At 38.9% G+C, this 17,782-nt stretch overlaps 1 non-coding gene across 1 annotated transcript; it reads right to left on the bottom strand.

The window, feature by feature from the left end:
• Positions 1-9,215: 9,215 nt before the first annotated feature.
• On the bottom strand, positions 9,216-9,358 carry LOC116083998. The gene has a single exon (XR_004115978.1). It is a non-coding gene; the product is annotated as a small nucleolar RNA SNORA48 (small nucleolar RNA).
• Positions 9,359-17,782: the final 8,424 nt, after the last annotated feature.

Below are 17,782 nucleotides of genomic sequence, written 5' to 3'. Positions count from 1 at the left end.
TGCAGGTCTCGCACATTCCCGGTTCGTGGAACCCCACGCAGGTAGGAGCTGCGGGACGGCATCCTACACTTTTAAACATCATTATGTCAGTCCTGGGAGATGGTAGAATTTGAATCCTTTTTGACATTTTGACAATGAAGTTTTCCACAAGATACATCATGAATATCATCTTCTGCAGCTATGATAGAGGAAGAAAGCTGAATTCAGAGAATATGTAGAAGTCAAGGAATCTGACAAGTGCATGGAACTTTCCTGCAAATAGTAACTCTACCCAACAAACATCATTTAAAAATGTGTCAGCTTTTAAAAACATTGATTACATATAACTGACCATAGTTTCATTTCCTATGTATTTTAATAATAGTTAAATGATTGTTTTGTTTATCATTTGTCTCTCCATTTACACATTCAGTTAATGCAGTATTTATTCAGTCTTTACTGTGAGTCAGGTACTGTCTAAGCCATAGGGATACAGCTGTGAGTGAGGAAGTCACAGCCATTTTAAAATCTCATAGAAAACAAGTAGGTGCCTACCTATGTGCAGTTATGATTTAATAATGGATACAGCAGGGATCCTTGTGTACTCTGTTCATCAGAGCCTTTTTAAAATGCTATTCTTGAGATTATAATGAGTACATCATTCTCCTCTTCCTTTTCTTTCAAACCCTCCTATATACTTGTTCTCTTTCAAAATCATGGTCTTTTTTCCCCATTAGTGGCTGTTACATGCATATATATGTAACATAAAAACAGACACATATACATGTATATATGGATAAAATTCCTAAATATAACCTTCTCAGTCTGTATAATGTTGCTTACATGTGTACTTTCATGGCTGAACATTTGCTATTGGAAAACCATTTGGTATTCTCTTCCCTGGGGAAGACTATTTCTCTCATTCTAAGCACTCCTTAGGTGCCTGTAGTTCTTGGTGTAGGATAGAGACCACGTGGACCCTGTCTACCTTGTCATGTCTATTATTGCTCTATTTGTCCAGCTTATGTTTAGGCAGTCATGCTGGTGAGACTTTATGGCTATAGATTTTGACATTATTATGAGACCTAATTTCACAATAAATTCCCCAAATTCTCTGGTTCTTACAATCTTTCCTCCTCTTCTACAATGTTGCCTGGGTCTTAGGTATGGGAACTGTTTTGTATATGTATCAGTTGGGACTGGGCTTCACAACTCTGCATTTTGATTCACTGTGGTGTTCTGTGGCCTCTTTCTTGGTGAGGGATGAAGACTATTTACTTTTGAGAGTATAAGGACTAAGTTTAGGGTGTAGCTAAGGATCTTGCTGGCTTAGGAAAGTGGAGTTTGTAGGTTCATTTCTCATATCCATGACTTCACTAGCCCTGGTAGTTGGTTAAGTTTCCAGTTCTAGGCATGATTTTCTTCTTGTTGACTGGGTCATATGTCCATACCTCCAAGGTATGTATGCCACTACTACATCTACCATGCTCATGATGGTTATGGTTTGTAGATATCATAGCTAAGTAGAACTGCTGGTTGCCTCCATTCTTTGGAAACTTACATGGTGCTTTCTGGCACCATGAAAGCTAGTCTGTAGGGCAGAGAGACTTAGTTCAGTTTCAGCTCAAGAGCATCTGGACTCCTTGACTGCAGTGCCTGGTGTCTTCAGCAATCAGGACTTACCTTCTACCTCTGGAGGGGGCAATAAAGGGCAATAACAATAGTCTGTAATGTTTCTGAGTCTCTTAGATAACTCTGCCCACCATCACCTTGTCTGGTGTTGAGTTTTTTGTTAGATGTATTTTGGCTCTTGGAGGGAGCATTGCCATCCCAGATGAGAAAACCACTATCTTGAATTGGAGAAGTGGATAACATGATGTAAGTTATAGACAAGGAGACTTAGAGATTCATCAGAAGAGTCAGCAGACTCCAAGATTTACTTGGGAGGAATTAGGAGAATTGTACTTTCATGAGAAATATGGTGGTTAAGGAAGGGGAATATTTTTTTGTGAGGTTGCTATAGTGATACAGTTTTTATTTTAGGCTGGTGTCAACAGAGCTTACAAACCATTTGTACTACCTTTGTTTCCCCAGTGTACATATGAATATCCTGCTGCCGAGAGACCCTAACTCTATATGACTTCTGTGTTGTACAGATCCTTTTTCTGTTGTGATAAGGCACTGGGATACAACAGCAACAAATGTGACTGAAGAACTCCAACTCCAAGCTGCTAACTCACATTAGAGGCTATGGTACCTGCCTATGTCAAACAGGATTCTAGATTCTTAGATATAAGCTATTAATATGAAGTAGCAAATTCCTTCCAGGATTAGATCTATTAGCATTGACAAATAATAAGACATTTCCACACTGATGGGGAACTAAGGTCCATATTTTGTTTTTGACCAGTTTTGGTTATTTTAGCACTTAGACATGGAGCTTTGTGGGCAAAGACCTTGTTGAGAAATTAGCCTTTAAAGAGCAGAACATGGGCATATTTCTGTGTCTCTTTTTATCAGGATATGAGGTCAAATCATGTTGAACTTTTACTTTTTAAAATATGACATAATTTATTTTTAATTATTGCTACTGTGGTTCTGGAAATTGAACTTGGAGCCTTTCATATACTAGACAAGCACTCTACTACTGCACCATCCTCAGCCCATGATTTTACTCTGTATAATACTTACTCTGTAATAGGTACAATGAAGGCTTTAGATATTTTAATTATAATTTTTATTTGTTCTTAAGAATTTTCCCTTCTTCCTTCCTTCTTTCCTTCCTTCCTTCCTTCCTTCCTTCCTTCCTTCCTTCCTTTCTTCTTTCCTTCCTCTCTCTTTCTCCTTCCTTTTCTTTCCTCCTCTTCCTCCCCCTTCTCTACTTCTTTTGATAACATACTAAATACAATATGTGAATGGGTGTGAGACTGTCCACAGAACCATGGGAAACTTAGCAATAGGAACACCTCCCACCCAAAATGATTTTCTCTCCCCAAGTACCTACGTATTGGCAATAGCTCCTCAGCAAGGTTTGGTGAGTGTCTCTTCCCTCAGTTTTGGTTGGCTTGATCATGTGTAGGTCATGTGCTAGTATCCATGGTTTATGAATGAAATGGCTGAGTCATGTCCAGAAGATAGCATTTCACAGCTCTTATCTTCCTCTATGTGTATGTGTGTGTGTGTGTGTGTGTGTGTGTATACATATATACGTATATATATATACATATATATACATATATATATGTATATATATGTGTATATATGTATATATATACATGTATATATATGTATATATATGTATATATATATTTATATTTGAGTAGTTGAGTATGTCAACTACTCAAAAAGTGAACTATTTTATCTAAAAATATCTTAGTTACCCTTTGCAAAATTGCATCTCAAAGGCAACTTTGAAATTATTCTCTAGAAGCTTTTAGTGGACATCTGATCTTGAATCATTTTGGCATTCTTGAAAGTCATCTTCTCTTCAGTGGATCGAGATGGTTTAATTTTGAATTCAGTTCTTAAGGCAAAGCTTTCGTCCACACCTCATGCACTGCTGACATTAATAAATGTCACATATCAATGAAATGCCATATAACTTTTGCAATCACCAAAAAATTTTATCATCTGAGAGCAGCACTTTAATATATAAAGTGATATAAGAATATATATATATACATATATATATATTCTTTTTTTGAGCCTTGGCAGAGGGTGAACTATTGATAAATATGTCTCACTTAGGAATGAGTAGTCATTGTTTTGACTTCAGCACTTTGATAATTGTGCCCCCTTTGCACTGACTATGTCTACTGCAAAAAAGAATTTTCTCTGACCAAGGTTGAGAGTTTTAGATTTTTAAAAGTCAACTATCTTATTAGAAACAACAAAAATTAAGTAAAAGAAAAAGTTCAAACATAGTATTTGTTTTATAGCTAACTTTTTCTCTCCATTTCATCTCTTTTAAATCACATTTTAATTGATAGCCTATGGTATAATATGATATATCATATTATATAATGTATAATATTATATAATACCTATGATATATCATATGATATAATACCAGATGTTTGAGTATTGATGATTGTGTATGAGGATTTATTTATGAAGCTGAACTGATATTGACAATTTTGGATAACATTTAGAGTCAGATTATTGATATAGATTACTTTTGGAATTAAATTAATACATTTCAGCTCAAAATGAAGAAGTTCCTCACACAGTGTAAAAACACTCTAATGAACATAAATTAAATGCTTGCAGGATTGCATTGCACTTAGATAGTTTCATAGGATGATAAATTTATTTATTAGGAAGCAGTATTTAGTAATCTAGAAAGCCCATACAGTCCGAGAAACATCACTGAGAGAATGAACTGGTTCATTTCAGGAAGTTAAGTGATGTCTGTCTATCTTTTTCTGTTACAGTTAATGCTTTTAAATGGGTCAGTACGACAAAAAAAAAATTGAAATTTGTGGTTTTGTTGTTCCTTTTAGAAGAATACACTTTGTTCAGTAGAACTATGGAAAGTTAGCTTGTTAAGTCTTAATATTATTAATTAATGCTCCAATTAGTGTTAATTCTCTTCTTTGAAGCAAGGAGTTGGAAACAATTTGTGTTGGGTAAAAGCATATTGAGAAAGCAAAATTAAAATGAGCTTTTCTTTTTCATCATTGAGCGTTTTTAAGGAAACTGTAAACCACAGAAAAACTATTGATTCTGAACTCTCTGAAAGAAAAAAATTACATGGAGGCATGGAAGGAATTATTTGTTGGAAGAAAATGAGGCAAATTTTTCTACAATGCGCACAGATCATTAAAGTGCTGCTCTCAGATGATAAAATTTTTTGGTGATTGCAAAAGTTATATGGCATTTCATTGATATGTGACATTTATTAATGTCAGCAGTGCATGAGGTGTGGACGAAAGCTTTGCCTTAAGAACTGAATTCAAAATTAAACCATCTCGATCCACTGAAGAGAAGATGACTTTCAAGAATGCCAAAATGATTCAAGATCAGGTGTCCACTAAAAGCTTCTAGAGAATAATTTTAAAGTTGCCTTTGAGATGCAATTTTGCAAAGGGTAACTAAGATATTTTTAGATAAAATAGTTCACTTTTTGAGTAGTTGACATCTGGTATGTGAATAATTTGTGTGTATGGAATGTAATACATAGAATATAGGATAACTTATCATACCAATGCTTTCAACTTTAGACATTTTTATTATTATGTATCACATACCTCATTGGGATTTTAAACATAAAATGTTTGAGAGATAATTTAATTAGTTTTGATCACCTGAGTCACAACATAAACGACCACTTGTTAATTTAGTATAAAAATCGTATTGCCTCTAGAAACTGCAGAAGGAAAGAGTTTTATCTTTTAATTCTTTCTTTCAGACATTAGTGCGTACATCCCCTTTCTAGCCTGTCCTTCTTGTCACTATATAATCTTTTGGTAGACATAGTATCATAACTATACCAGATGGCAAATTTTATGAATTAATTAATTAATTAATTAATTTGCTTTGTCTTAAAATATTTGTTTGATGCTCTAAGAGCTCACGAGTATGTTCCGGTTAAGTTAAGATTTGTAACTATGACATAAGATTAACAAAAGCTTATCTTTTTTTGAAGGGTTAGACAGTCATAAAAACATTTACTACCTCCCATTAATCTGTTAATCTTTTTGTAATTATTTGTTTAGTCCACAGTGTAATGATGCTATTTGATTTCACAAATAAATGTTTATGTCCAGTTTGTTGACACTGGCAACTAGTTGGATAGATTGCTTGGGATTTTGTTGAATTAATGATATAAACAAACACAACAAAACGTCCTTAAATTTTAACTTTACATTTAATCTGTAAACTATTGTACCCTTTACCATGGTGTAGTGTTAGATATCATAGTGTGTCCTTTATTCATGGTATCTGCATGTTCCCAGGGGTAGCACATCATGACCATCTGCTACTTCTCTTCATTACTTGGCAGAAGATTGAAAGGGCTTGAATGCCGAGCCTTTGCTTTGGTTCACTTTTCACTCAGTAGGAATCTACACTGATGACTTTATTCTGGGTCCTATGTAGCTAGCTGGTGATGTGTAGAGGCAGACATTTGCTGGTCTTGTTGCAAGTCTATTCTGCTGACACCCGAAGTTCCTTCTCTAAGTTAAATCATCTTTAGTAGCTCATTTTCTTGTCTCTGCATTAGATATACATCGTCTTTGTGGGTTAACCACTCACATTTCTGAAGAACAAAGCTCTGAGGAAATGGATGGGAGGAGATCCATATTATGTCAGAGATTTAGGACAGAAGAGTTTGAACTTAAGTGGCTGCTGGGAATAGCTGCTCAAAGGGGCATTTTGCACTCATCCGTGACCCATTTGTGTCCCTTTATGACCTAAATACCTTTCTTCTCTGTCTCCTCTCAAGGTAAGGGTTATCGTAAAATTTCCATTTCTCATTTCCATAAAAATTATATTGACTATGTTTAACTTTGCATGTTTTTCCACTTGTCGGAAAGGAATTAGACTTTGTAACTTGGTTTTGTCTTTCACATTGTACCTCTGAGATTAATTTGTGTTATATGTAACCATATTTCATTAATTTTTCATACTTTATTATATTATACTGTACTTTATTAGATGGATATATAAAGATCTATCTATAAATATAGAATTGAGTTGTGTTCTGCTTCTTGCCCTTGTAAACAATGAGGACATGACTGAATATTCCTATGCATTTTCTTCTGGTGCACACAAAGTAACGTTTTACTTGGGCAATTGGGCAATATTTATCACATTAGTTTGTGACCCAATTTATGAAGACAATTTAGTAGCTTGTAACCAATGTTTAGATACATTCTTATAGGGCCTGTGAGATGGCTTAGTAGGTAAATGTGCTTGGCACAGAGCCTGATAACCTGAGTTTGATTTCTGAGACAGACATGGTAGAAAGAACAGACTCTTGCAAGTTGTCCTTTGGCCTCTACTTATGTACCATGGCATGTATGCACCTCCTAAAACAACATACATATATATGTATATGTGTATATATATAAAATCTTACACCATAATGCAGTGGCTATCAACCTATAGGCTGGGACCCCTTTGGGGGTTGAATGACCCTTTCACAAGGATCACATAAAAACACCAGAAAACACAGATATTTGCATTAAAACTTATAATAGCAGCGAAATTACAGCTATGAAGTAGCAACGAAAATAATTTTATGGTTGGGGGCCAGCACAACATGAAGGTCTGTCTTAAAGGGTGGCAGCATCTGAAAGGTGGAAGACCACTGGGGTAAAGGAATGGACACTGCCAAAGTTCCATCTACAAATAATGATTTTTATATGTGTACTCTACACAAGTGAAAATTCTTTGCTCCAGCTTGTGGGTCTACATAGGTTTAGCATCATATATTGTGTTGTAATTAAAACTACATAGTATTATTTTGAGTGTTGACTTAAAAAAAATGCCGAAAGTTTCTGTCCTAGTATAAATGTTAGTGATAAGATTTTTGAAGCATAGTCTAGTTTTTCCAGTCAATTAATTTATTAAGTCTGAAAAATTTATATAGGTATACAATGTTTCTTCCACCTGTTACCCTTCTTCCAACAGATCTCTCTTAAAATTTCATAGCCTTTAAAATATTTTTTATTGATTCTTCGTGAGTTTCACATCACGAGCCCCAGTCTTGCTTATCTTCCCATCACTTCACCATTGTAATCTCCCCCCCAAAATAAAACACACACACACACACACACACACACACACACACACACACAACACAACAAAAAAATCCCCCCAAACTAAAAACACAAGACATAGAAAATATCTCATTTTGGAAGCTGTAGTATGTCACAGTGTGTCCCACAGTATATCCCTCTGGCCACACATCTTAACTTGTAAATGTTCATTGCAATGAATCATTAGTCTGGTTCAAGATTTCTGGCTTCTGTGACACCGCCAATATCGGATCCTCACCTAGACTCCTCCCATTTATCCTGTTGTTGTCCTGTGTCATGCAGATCATGTAACTTTGAAACAGGAGAATGGGCCCTTTCACATGTGCCAACCATTTGCAGATGATATAGATTTTGGGGTGGGCCAACCATGGGCTGAGCTGGCTAGCCCACTGGCTTTCCTTTATCCAGGCTCTCCAGCATTGCTCTGGCTAGGCCACCCAATGCTGTCATTGGCAGGAAGTAGGATTAGCATTCCTGTTTTTCTGCCCTCAGGGCTGGCTTACCCACACAGGCCTCCAAAACCTGCTCCACTGTGCTACTGGATCAAGAATCAGGGCCCATTCTCTCATGTGGTGCAGCCAGTCGGGGTCAGCTCTCTGGCTGCTCTCATGCTGGTAATTAGGGTCAGCTCTTCCCACTACTGCAGGTGGCAAGGGGAAAGGCAGAACCCATGCCACCTGGTGGCAGATGGGCGTGTAGGAGGGCCAGCTCATGCCACAGCCCTTAACCCTGCCATCAGGGCCAGCCTCACTGTGCTGCCTGGGCTAGGCGCAAGACCTTCTCTCCAGAGCGCTGCAGCTGGTGAGAGGTGAGGCCAACTCTCTAGAACTACACAGCCAGTGAGAGGTGGGGCCAATCCGGGGACATCCAGGTGGTTCCTCTGCAGTTGCCCTGACAAGGAACATTCCCTAGTGGTAATATGAGCTATGGAGATCGACCCCAACTATGGAGATGCCACTGTATAGCCACGGACTCAGACATGGCTCTTTGTGGCATCTCGGGCTGGGATCTCACCATGGCCCCAGGTGGTAGTGCTGGCCATTCACAACAGTCTACTTCTCACCACCCTCAAGTCTCCAATTCCACCTCTCTTTTTAAAGTTCAAGCTGCTCTGCTCCTCTTTCTCTCCCATCTGACCACCCACCACCTACCTATTCGCGCACTGTGGTGGTTCCCGCAGCAGGCTGGCCATACTGCAGGCAGGCCCCTGAGTGACATTCTCCGGCAAACAGGTGTCTATGGCCTGCCTGCACCATGAGCTGAAGGGCAGGTCTAAGAGGGGAATGGGGGTCTGCTGATCTCTGTCTGCTGTAGGGCTAAGCGGGGCTCTGTGTGTCTGCTATGGGCCACCGCTAGTGCAGTGTGGTAGAAGGCACGTCCGTGGTTGTCTTTTCCTGCCTGCACCCTGTGGCATGGCAAGATTCAGGTCCCATCCATCTTCCTCCTCCCTTCAGTGCTGCCTAGATTTGATTTTTATGTGGCCCAGGTATAAATCAGCTTTGGCCACCAAGCCAGGCATCAAGCTAGGATGACTAAAGGACTGCCATTTGTTTTGCCTCTGACTGATACAAGAAGACTGTCACCAATAAGGTGTCTGTCTTTGTCCAGTGCCAGTTTTTTTTTTTTTTTGGATTAACACACTGAGTCCAATTTTTGCTGCTATATAAGGATGTGAGTGTGGGGTCATCCACTGGGGGATGAGCAACTTACTAGTGACCACTCTAGAAAGTAAAGGGTCTCTCTCTTACCCAGCAGCCGTCTGCTCCCATTAGATTCCCAGCTAAGGTTGTCCAGAAGCAGAGGCTATTGGAGTTTAATGAAGAACATCTAACAGGTTTTCAAAGTGGTGCCCCCTGCTTCCACTCCCATTAGAGTTGCACAATTAGCCAACCCCTGACATTTCAGAAGATTCGCTGGATGAACTGCATCTCATGGCTGTTTAACTATTGTTCTCTGGTAATAGAGTTGTCCTTTTTCCCATAAAGTACTTCCCATGAAGAAGTTGAAGAAGTTGTACTTCTTCCTTTGACTGATTGTAATTTCCTCCATGTCCTTCATAAAAAAAAAAAAGTAATTCTCCAAACCAAGACTGCTTCTGAGGGCTTCTCAATCTTTTATAAGTTTATTCTTTTTACAAAGAACTTTCTTTAAGAAGTGTGGTGGATATTTTAGCTGGGGATACTGTCATTGTGGTGAAGTGTTTTATCAGTTTTCTTAGTGACCTGGACACTGAAATTAATTCTAATTCTTAAGGAAGTATGACTATGAAATGAAAAGAAAAAAACAAGTTGAAATTGGTCTCATGAGGTTTTTTTTTTAAAGATTTATTTATTTATTTCCTTTATATGAGTACATTGTAGCTGTCTTCAGACACACCAGTAGAGGGCATCGGATCCCATTACAGATGGTTGTGAGCTATCATGTGGTTGCTGGGAAGTGAACTCAGGACCTCTGGAAGAGCAGTTAGTGCTCTTAACCACTGGGCCATGTCTTCAGCCCCCTTCCTGTAAGTTTCTTAAGGTGATGGAAAACATTAACTTTGTGAGCTATGTTTTGATGTAGAAAATGTGCTTTTGTATTTGTGCATGCTTGCATATGTGTGTGTGCATGCATGTGCTGTCCATATGTGTGGGTGCACACGTGCATATGAGTATGCGAGTGCATCTGGAGGCTAGAGATTGATTTCAGATGTTTTTCTTGATCCCATCTCTATGTTATTTATGGAGACAGGATCTCTCACTTGACCTCTGGGTTCCCTGACTCAAATAGTTCACACTAGACTGTCCAATGGATCTCCTGTTTTGGCCTCTGATATGCTGTAGTTACAATCTGGCCACCATATTTCCCTGGCTTTACATGATAGAGAATCAGAAACTGAGCAATCTTTCTAGTCCAGAAAGTTGTTTTTGTTGGTGGTGATGGTGGTGATGGTGATGGTGGTGATGGTGGTAGTGGTGGTGTATGTGTTAACCAAATCAGTAACTGTGATAGACACTTTTCTTCTCCACAAAATGCATAGAGAAGTAGGTACTGTCTCAGTGTTTTATTAATATAGTATTTAGGATTAGCCACTGTTTTCCCCATTCTTAAACGTGTCGGGTTGAAGAGGGATTCGACAGGCAGAGCTGAGTATATCCTGACTCAGGTCTGCTGCTCACATCATTCACCTGTTAGAGTGACTGCCCACTTACGATAGATTCTAGTGCACCATGCTTTAATCCATCCCAGAACTTATCAGGACTACACTAAGAGATACTTCACTTTAAACTACACCCAAATCAGAATCATTTAGACATCATCTTTCTAGTTGGAATTATGAATTAGTCCTGAACTGCCTGACTTCCTTCAGCTATACTGTATCTCTAGGGAGAACAGAGAAAAAAAAAGAATGGATGAGCTTCTTGTATAGAATTGACTGACTTTATAAATCTGATATGCTTTGTCAGCCAATTCATATACATGTACAATTGATACAACACACACACACACACACATACACACACACATATCGGTGTTTTAAATGTATCCATATCCTTATATATATATGCCTTAAATATCCATGACACCTCATTACTGCAGTTGTTTTATTAAAATATGTCCTATCATTTAAAAACTACCTTTTTATGATTTTTTTTCAGCATCTTTTACAAAATATCAAACTTCAATGTAAATTCCTCATGTAGAATGAAGGTGTGTAATTTAAAATGATCTCAGAATCCCTGACCTCATGTTAAGTAAACAGAGTTATTAAGGGAAGGACTTATATCTTATATGTGGCATCTGGATGACCTGAGTCATGGAATTATTTTAGATTTATAAAAGTTTTAGTTGGATCAAATTAATTTTTTGCTTTAGAATTGCAAATGTGAGTAGATTTTAAAAATAAGAAAGCATCTACTGTAAACATAGAAATAAGGGAAAAAGAAAACCTCAGGCACATCGGTGCTCCCTCACCTGACCCCTCTTAGGAAACAGGAAAAAGAAGAGAACAGAGCCTGCACAGAGCCCTAGGCTAGGATTTGCTAGCCAGTAAACAACTTTTGACCTGAAATGCTAGCATCAGTCTCTCCAAACCTGGTGGAGTCTAGCACTTTCTGCAGACAGGTGGGCCTGTTTCCTACTTCTGCTGACAGAGGGGCAGGTCTTACTTACTCTTCATCAATACTCAGTTTCAATCTTGGCTCCTTGTGCATGGTTTATATCCATCTAATGATCAAAGGTACTAGGCTTGCTTGCAGAACTGTATTTCCTAGAGTTTCTCTTCAAACCAAAAGAACAAAGGAACAACCATCCAACCAACCAGTAAACCTGTTTTGCAGTCAACAATTTTTGGTAGTTTTGATTTTTCTTACACATTTATTACACATATTTGACTATTTAAAGTCTTTAGAAGTAATGCAGGAAAAAAAAAATCTTGTTTTTACCCAATGTTTCCAGGATTAATTGACTGTGAAACATCTCCTTTGAGAAACATCTGCCTGCAGAATTCCCTGAAACAAAGTTGGGAAATGCCATCTTATTGTCTTCTGATTTGTTTTCTTTGCACAGCTTCTCTGTTAGGCTTATAATCATCTGTGTCACCAGTTCTTGGTACAGTGTCTGGCACATAGTAGGCCTGTAATGAAATTATTTGTTGAATGAAAACATGGGAGAGAGAAAGGTAATGATCTTACATTTGAAGCTTGGGAAATTAATATGTTTTTTTTCACTATTATCTACCCCCCCCCAACTTAATGTTGTTTAACAACTTAAAAAAATCCTCATGGCTGATGTCATATAATTAATGAATAGCACATTAAAAGCATCTTTCTGTTGCTTGATGATATCTGGGATCTTTTCTGGGATGATATCAATGTCAGGGGTTGCCCAACATGGTTGGCATACTTTCTGTTCTAACGTAAGGATTTTACTTACAAAAGTGGCCAAAATACCATCTGATCTCTCCAGCACGAAAGCCTGAGGGTTGGTGGATATTTTTCATTATGAGTCAATGTTTTCACCAAGGAAATCTGCCCTATAATCAGGATAAAAGCTAAATATTTTAAAATGACTGAACATTAAGAATATCAGGTGTACCATGTGTGTTCTTTTGTGATTGGGTTACCTCACTCAGGATGATATTCTCCAGGTCTATCCATCTCCCCAAGAATTTCATAAATTCATTGTTTTTAACAGCTGAGTAGTACTCCATTGTGTAGATGTACCACATTTTCTGTATCTATTCCTCTGTTGAGGGACATCTGGGTCGTTTCCAGTTTCTGGCTATTATAAATAAGGCTGCTATGAACATAATGGAGCATGTGTTCTTATTACATGTTGGAGCATCTTCTGTGTATATGCCCAGGAGTGGTATAGCTGGGTTCTCTGGTAGTACTATGTCCAATTTCCGGAGGAACTGCCAAACTGATTTCCAGAGTGGTTGTACCAGCTTGCATTTCCACCAGCAATGAAGGAGTGTTCTCTGATAAGTGGATATTAGCCTAGAAGATTGGAATACACAAAGTACAAATCATTAATCATAAGAAACTCAAGAAGGAAGACCAAAGTGAGGATACTTAGTTCCTTCTTAAAAGGGGGAACAAAATACCCATGGAAGGAGTTATAGAGGCTAACTATGGAGCAGAGACTAAAGGAAGGACAATTCAGAGACTGCTCCACCTGGGAATCCTTCCCATATTCAGTCATCAAATCTAGACACTATTGTCTATGCCAACAAGTGCTGGATGCCTGGAGCCTGAGATAGCTGTCTCTTTAGAGGCTTTGACAGTACCCGACTAATACAGAAGTAGAGGCTTATAGCCATCCATTGGACTGAGTACAGGGTCCCCAATGAAGGAGCTAGAGAAAGGACCCAAGGAGCTGAAGGCTTTGCAGTCCCTTCGGAGGAACAATAATATGAACTAACTAGTACCCTCAGAGCTCCCAGGGACTAAAACTCCAACCAAAGAGTACACATGGGGGGACTCATGGTTCCAGCAGCATGTGTATAGCAGAGGATAGCCAGTTCAGTCATCAATGGGAGGAGAGGCCCTTGGCCCTGTGAGGGGTCTATGCTCTAGTGTAGGGGAATGCCAGGGCCAGTAAGCAGGAGGGGGTGGGATGGCGAACAGGGGGAGGTGGAAGGAAACAGGGGATTGTTTTAGTTTTTGTTTATTTTATTTTATTTTTTTTCTTATTTTATTTTTCTTTTGGAGGGGAACCTGGGAAAGGAGCTATTGTAAATAAGAAAACATCTAATAATAATAATAATAATAATAATAATAATAATAATAATAATAATAAAAACCAAAATCAAAACCACCACCACCACCGCCAACAACAACAAAAAACCGAAAAAAAAAAAAAGAATATCAGGTACATTGATCAGATTTAGAGTAATGATTCAAGCCAACACAGACAGTATGAAGAGTGTCCTGCCTCTAGCTCATGTGAGGGTTTTGGGAGAACTGAACACTTGCTGAGTGAAGGGGTGTTAACTGGAGGATAGCAGGCAGGAGGATGCTAGGGAATAAGTTGGGAGAGAACAAGGAGTGTGAGGATTGATGTCATGCAACCAAGTGAGATCTTTAAGGGAAAGCTGGAGGACAAAGAGTGGAAAGAAGCTTGGATAATAGATTCAGGTTATACCAGTGTTTACAGGATACCTGGAGGAAAACAAGCAGGAAAGGAAGTTGGGAGACTCAGGAACTGCATGCAGCCAGGGAAGGGGAGGAGGGGATGAGGGGAGAAGAGGAGAAGGGGAGGAGGGGAGGAGAGGAAAAAGGGAGGAGAGGAGGAGGGGAGGAAGGGAAAAGGGGAGGAGAGGAGCAGGAAAGGAGGGGAGGAGGGGACGGTTAAGTGGTCTGGAGAACCCCCCCAAAAAGAGTTTTAAGGGCAAGAAGATCAACTATGTCACATGCCTTATAGGGGTCAACTAATGGGGCAAAGTGAAGGTGGCATTTGGCAGTTATGGAATCTTTAAGCAAGCATTATTTCAGTTATTTCAGTGAGGAAAAAAAATGGGTCTTGGAGGAAATGTAGGGGGAGTTGTTAAGATGAGATTTTGTGGTTGGAAGTCGCTTGTGCTGCCCAGGGAAGCAACTGTTCTACGGGGAAGGGTTCTGGAGAAGGAGTTCCAGTTTCTCTACTCACACAGACCTTTACGGTGTTGGCACTGGTGAGTCATAAGGCACCTCATTCACAACTGTTCGGAATGTGTAAAAGTCATCGAATGGAAAAAGCTTTTAGGAGCACAAGGCAGCCAGGATGGATCACATAACAGCCCAAACATGTGACACATCACTAGATAAGTCTGAAGACACAGCCAGGAACAACTCTGGAATCTGCCAGGGAGCAGGGAGAAGCTGCTGTGAGGGACAGATCTTCCCCGTTTTGGCATCTGCGGGCTGATGCTGAGGGAAGTTAGCTAAAATCAGGGCTCCCGAGGGGTGAAGAGTCATGCTGGTCGTGAATGCTGGCGAGATACAGCACGAAGCCCAGGAAGAAATAAAAACTGACATGTTGCGATATCCTCTCCTACATTTTAGTAATAGTCCTTGACTGTTGGTCCAGACAAAGGCAAATACAGTTCTACAGGAGAAACCCTTCGTTATTCCACTTTCTGGTTTCATGGGATTTGAAAATGACCTTTGGAGAACACTCATGGGAGCTAATAAACTGTTACAACTTAATATGAAATGATTCAGTCGTCACACACTGCTTTTGCTAAGAAAAAAACCCAGAAACACATGAAACATTTTTACTGTAATTTTATTATTAGGTACTAGCTTTAAATATGAGATTAGGACTTTGTTGAAGGGAATTCTTTTTTTTTTCGTTCTTGATGCATTTTATATAGAAGATACACTTTGTACTTTGGTTGTTCTCAGAAGCATTTTAAGGCAAATTTGTTTAACCCCAAGTGAGAGCTACTATCAGAATGCAAAGGTGAGAATACAGGTATACTCAAGAAAGTAGGAGTTTGACAGTCAACTGGATACTTGTAACCCAGTGGATGTCTTTGGTGGCTGAACAATTTTTTTCCTCTCTCTTTTTTTTTTTTTTGTAATTTGAATTTTCCTGATTGCCAAGGATATTGAACATTTGCATTTCTTCTTTTGAGAACTCTTGCTAAATGCTGTTATCCATTTTTTATTAGATTTTTTTAATTTACATGTCATGTGATATCTCCCAGTTTCCCCTCTGAAAAAAAGAAAAAAAGAAAAATAAAAAACAAAAACAAACAAACAAACAAACAAAAAACCCTGTTCCCTACCCCCTCCCCCTACTCACCAACTCACCCTCTCCTGCTTCCTGGCCCTGGCATTTTTCCTCTTTTTTTTTTTTTTCTTAGTTAAAAAGTTTTTTAATGTATAGGAGTACACTGTTGCTGTACAGATGGCCATGAGCCATCATGTGGCTGCTGGGAATTGAACTCCTGACGGCCCCACTCGCTCCTGTGTAATACACTGTAGCAGACTTCAGATGCACCAGAAGAGGGCGTCAGATCTCATTACGGGTGGTTGTGAGCCACCATGTGGTTGCTGGGATTTGAACTCAGGACCATCGGAAGAGCAGTCAGTGCTCTTACCCGCTGAGCCATCTCACCAGCCCCTTTTGGCAGTTTCTTTTTATTTTTTTAACTTCTTTTTTTTGTTGTTGTTTTTTTAATTAGATATTTTCTTTATTTACATGTAAGTTTCTCCTTTCCCAGTTTCCCCTCCAAAAAACAAAGAAACAAGCAAAAACAACAAAAACAACCCCTCGTTGCCTCCCCCCTCTCCATGCCTGACACCCCACCCTCTCCCACTTATTGGCCCTGGCATGGTGGGCCATTTTTCCTCTTAATGTCCCCATTGAGAAGGCATTTCTTTAGGAAGGGCTCAAATGATAAGAAGTGTGTGGGTGCATGTGATTCTACCTGAAGAGAGAGGGGGAGAGAGAGAGAAAGAGAGAGAGAGAGAGAGAGAGAGAGAGAGAGAGAGAGAGAGAGAAATGAATATGATACTAAGTTAAGGTCAGAGCTGTTTACTGACTAGCAAATCCTAGCCCAAGGCTGTGTCCATCTGTCCTGATCTCTCTTTTTCTCCTTCCTGTGTTTTCTAAGAGCAGCCAGGTGAGGAGCCTCTGCCGATGCCCAGGGAGGTTGAGAGTAGAAGCCAAGGGGATTAGTTTATGACGTAGTCTAACTCTAACAACAATGTCCAGTCTACCAACATCTCTTTCTGAGACTGCACTTTGAAAGTAGGATCTTTGTTTAATGCAATGCTTGAAAAAGTTCCATGCAAATCCACATTACATGGTGGATTAGACAGTAAGAAAAAAAATGTACATTATTATTTTTTTTTAATCTTAAGTGAAAACCATTTAGGTATATATGCAATGTGCTCTTTAATATGGAAGATTTATTCTGTAGACAAATTTTTCTGATGAGAGAGACTATAGGAAGGAAATTTCGAAAGATGAGTGAACTTTGCCAGATGTGGTAGAAAAAATACACCGAAAGTAATAGAGATAAATAGAGATAATAAAGAAAAGATTAATGTAAGGAAATGTCCCATTAGACGATAATAGAATTTCAAAGTATTTTAGCAAGAGTAATTTGGACAAACCATAGAGGAGACTACCTGCACTTAGATCCCTGAACAAGATCATTGGGCTCTTCTCAACTGTTCTGAGTTGTGGTGTGGCATAAGTTGGAAAAGATCATCTGCTATGCTGGGAAGGGGTAGTTTAGCCTGGGCCAGTTATGGACTTACATAGCAAATAGAGTAGACCCCTAAGCACAGGAAATTTCATTTAATCTCAGGGTTTTAAGTTAATTTTGGGTTTTACCCACAGTAGGTATCTAGCAAGCACTTCTTATTCCTATCACACATCTGAATTTGTGAGCGCTTCATTGATCCTAAGTTTGTAAGATGCTGTTCTCTTTTGATGTTCGTGACTTTTGGCTGGGTCTTACATCTTCTTCAGATTACACATGTATGCTTGAAAATCTGCTCTGGGAGAAAGACAACAGTGCCTCAGTTTTCTTTAGCTATAGCATGATGCATCTTTTATCC

Source organism: Mastomys coucha, unplaced genomic scaffold (assembly GCF_008632895.1).
Source record: "Mastomys coucha isolate ucsf_1 unplaced genomic scaffold, UCSF_Mcou_1 pScaffold8, whole genome shotgun sequence".
In the NCBI taxonomy this organism is placed as follows: domain Eukaryota; kingdom Metazoa; phylum Chordata; class Mammalia; order Rodentia; family Muridae; genus Mastomys; species Mastomys coucha.
Note: the sequence above shows the minus strand (reverse complement) of the source record. Positions and strands in the feature narration are given on the sequence as shown.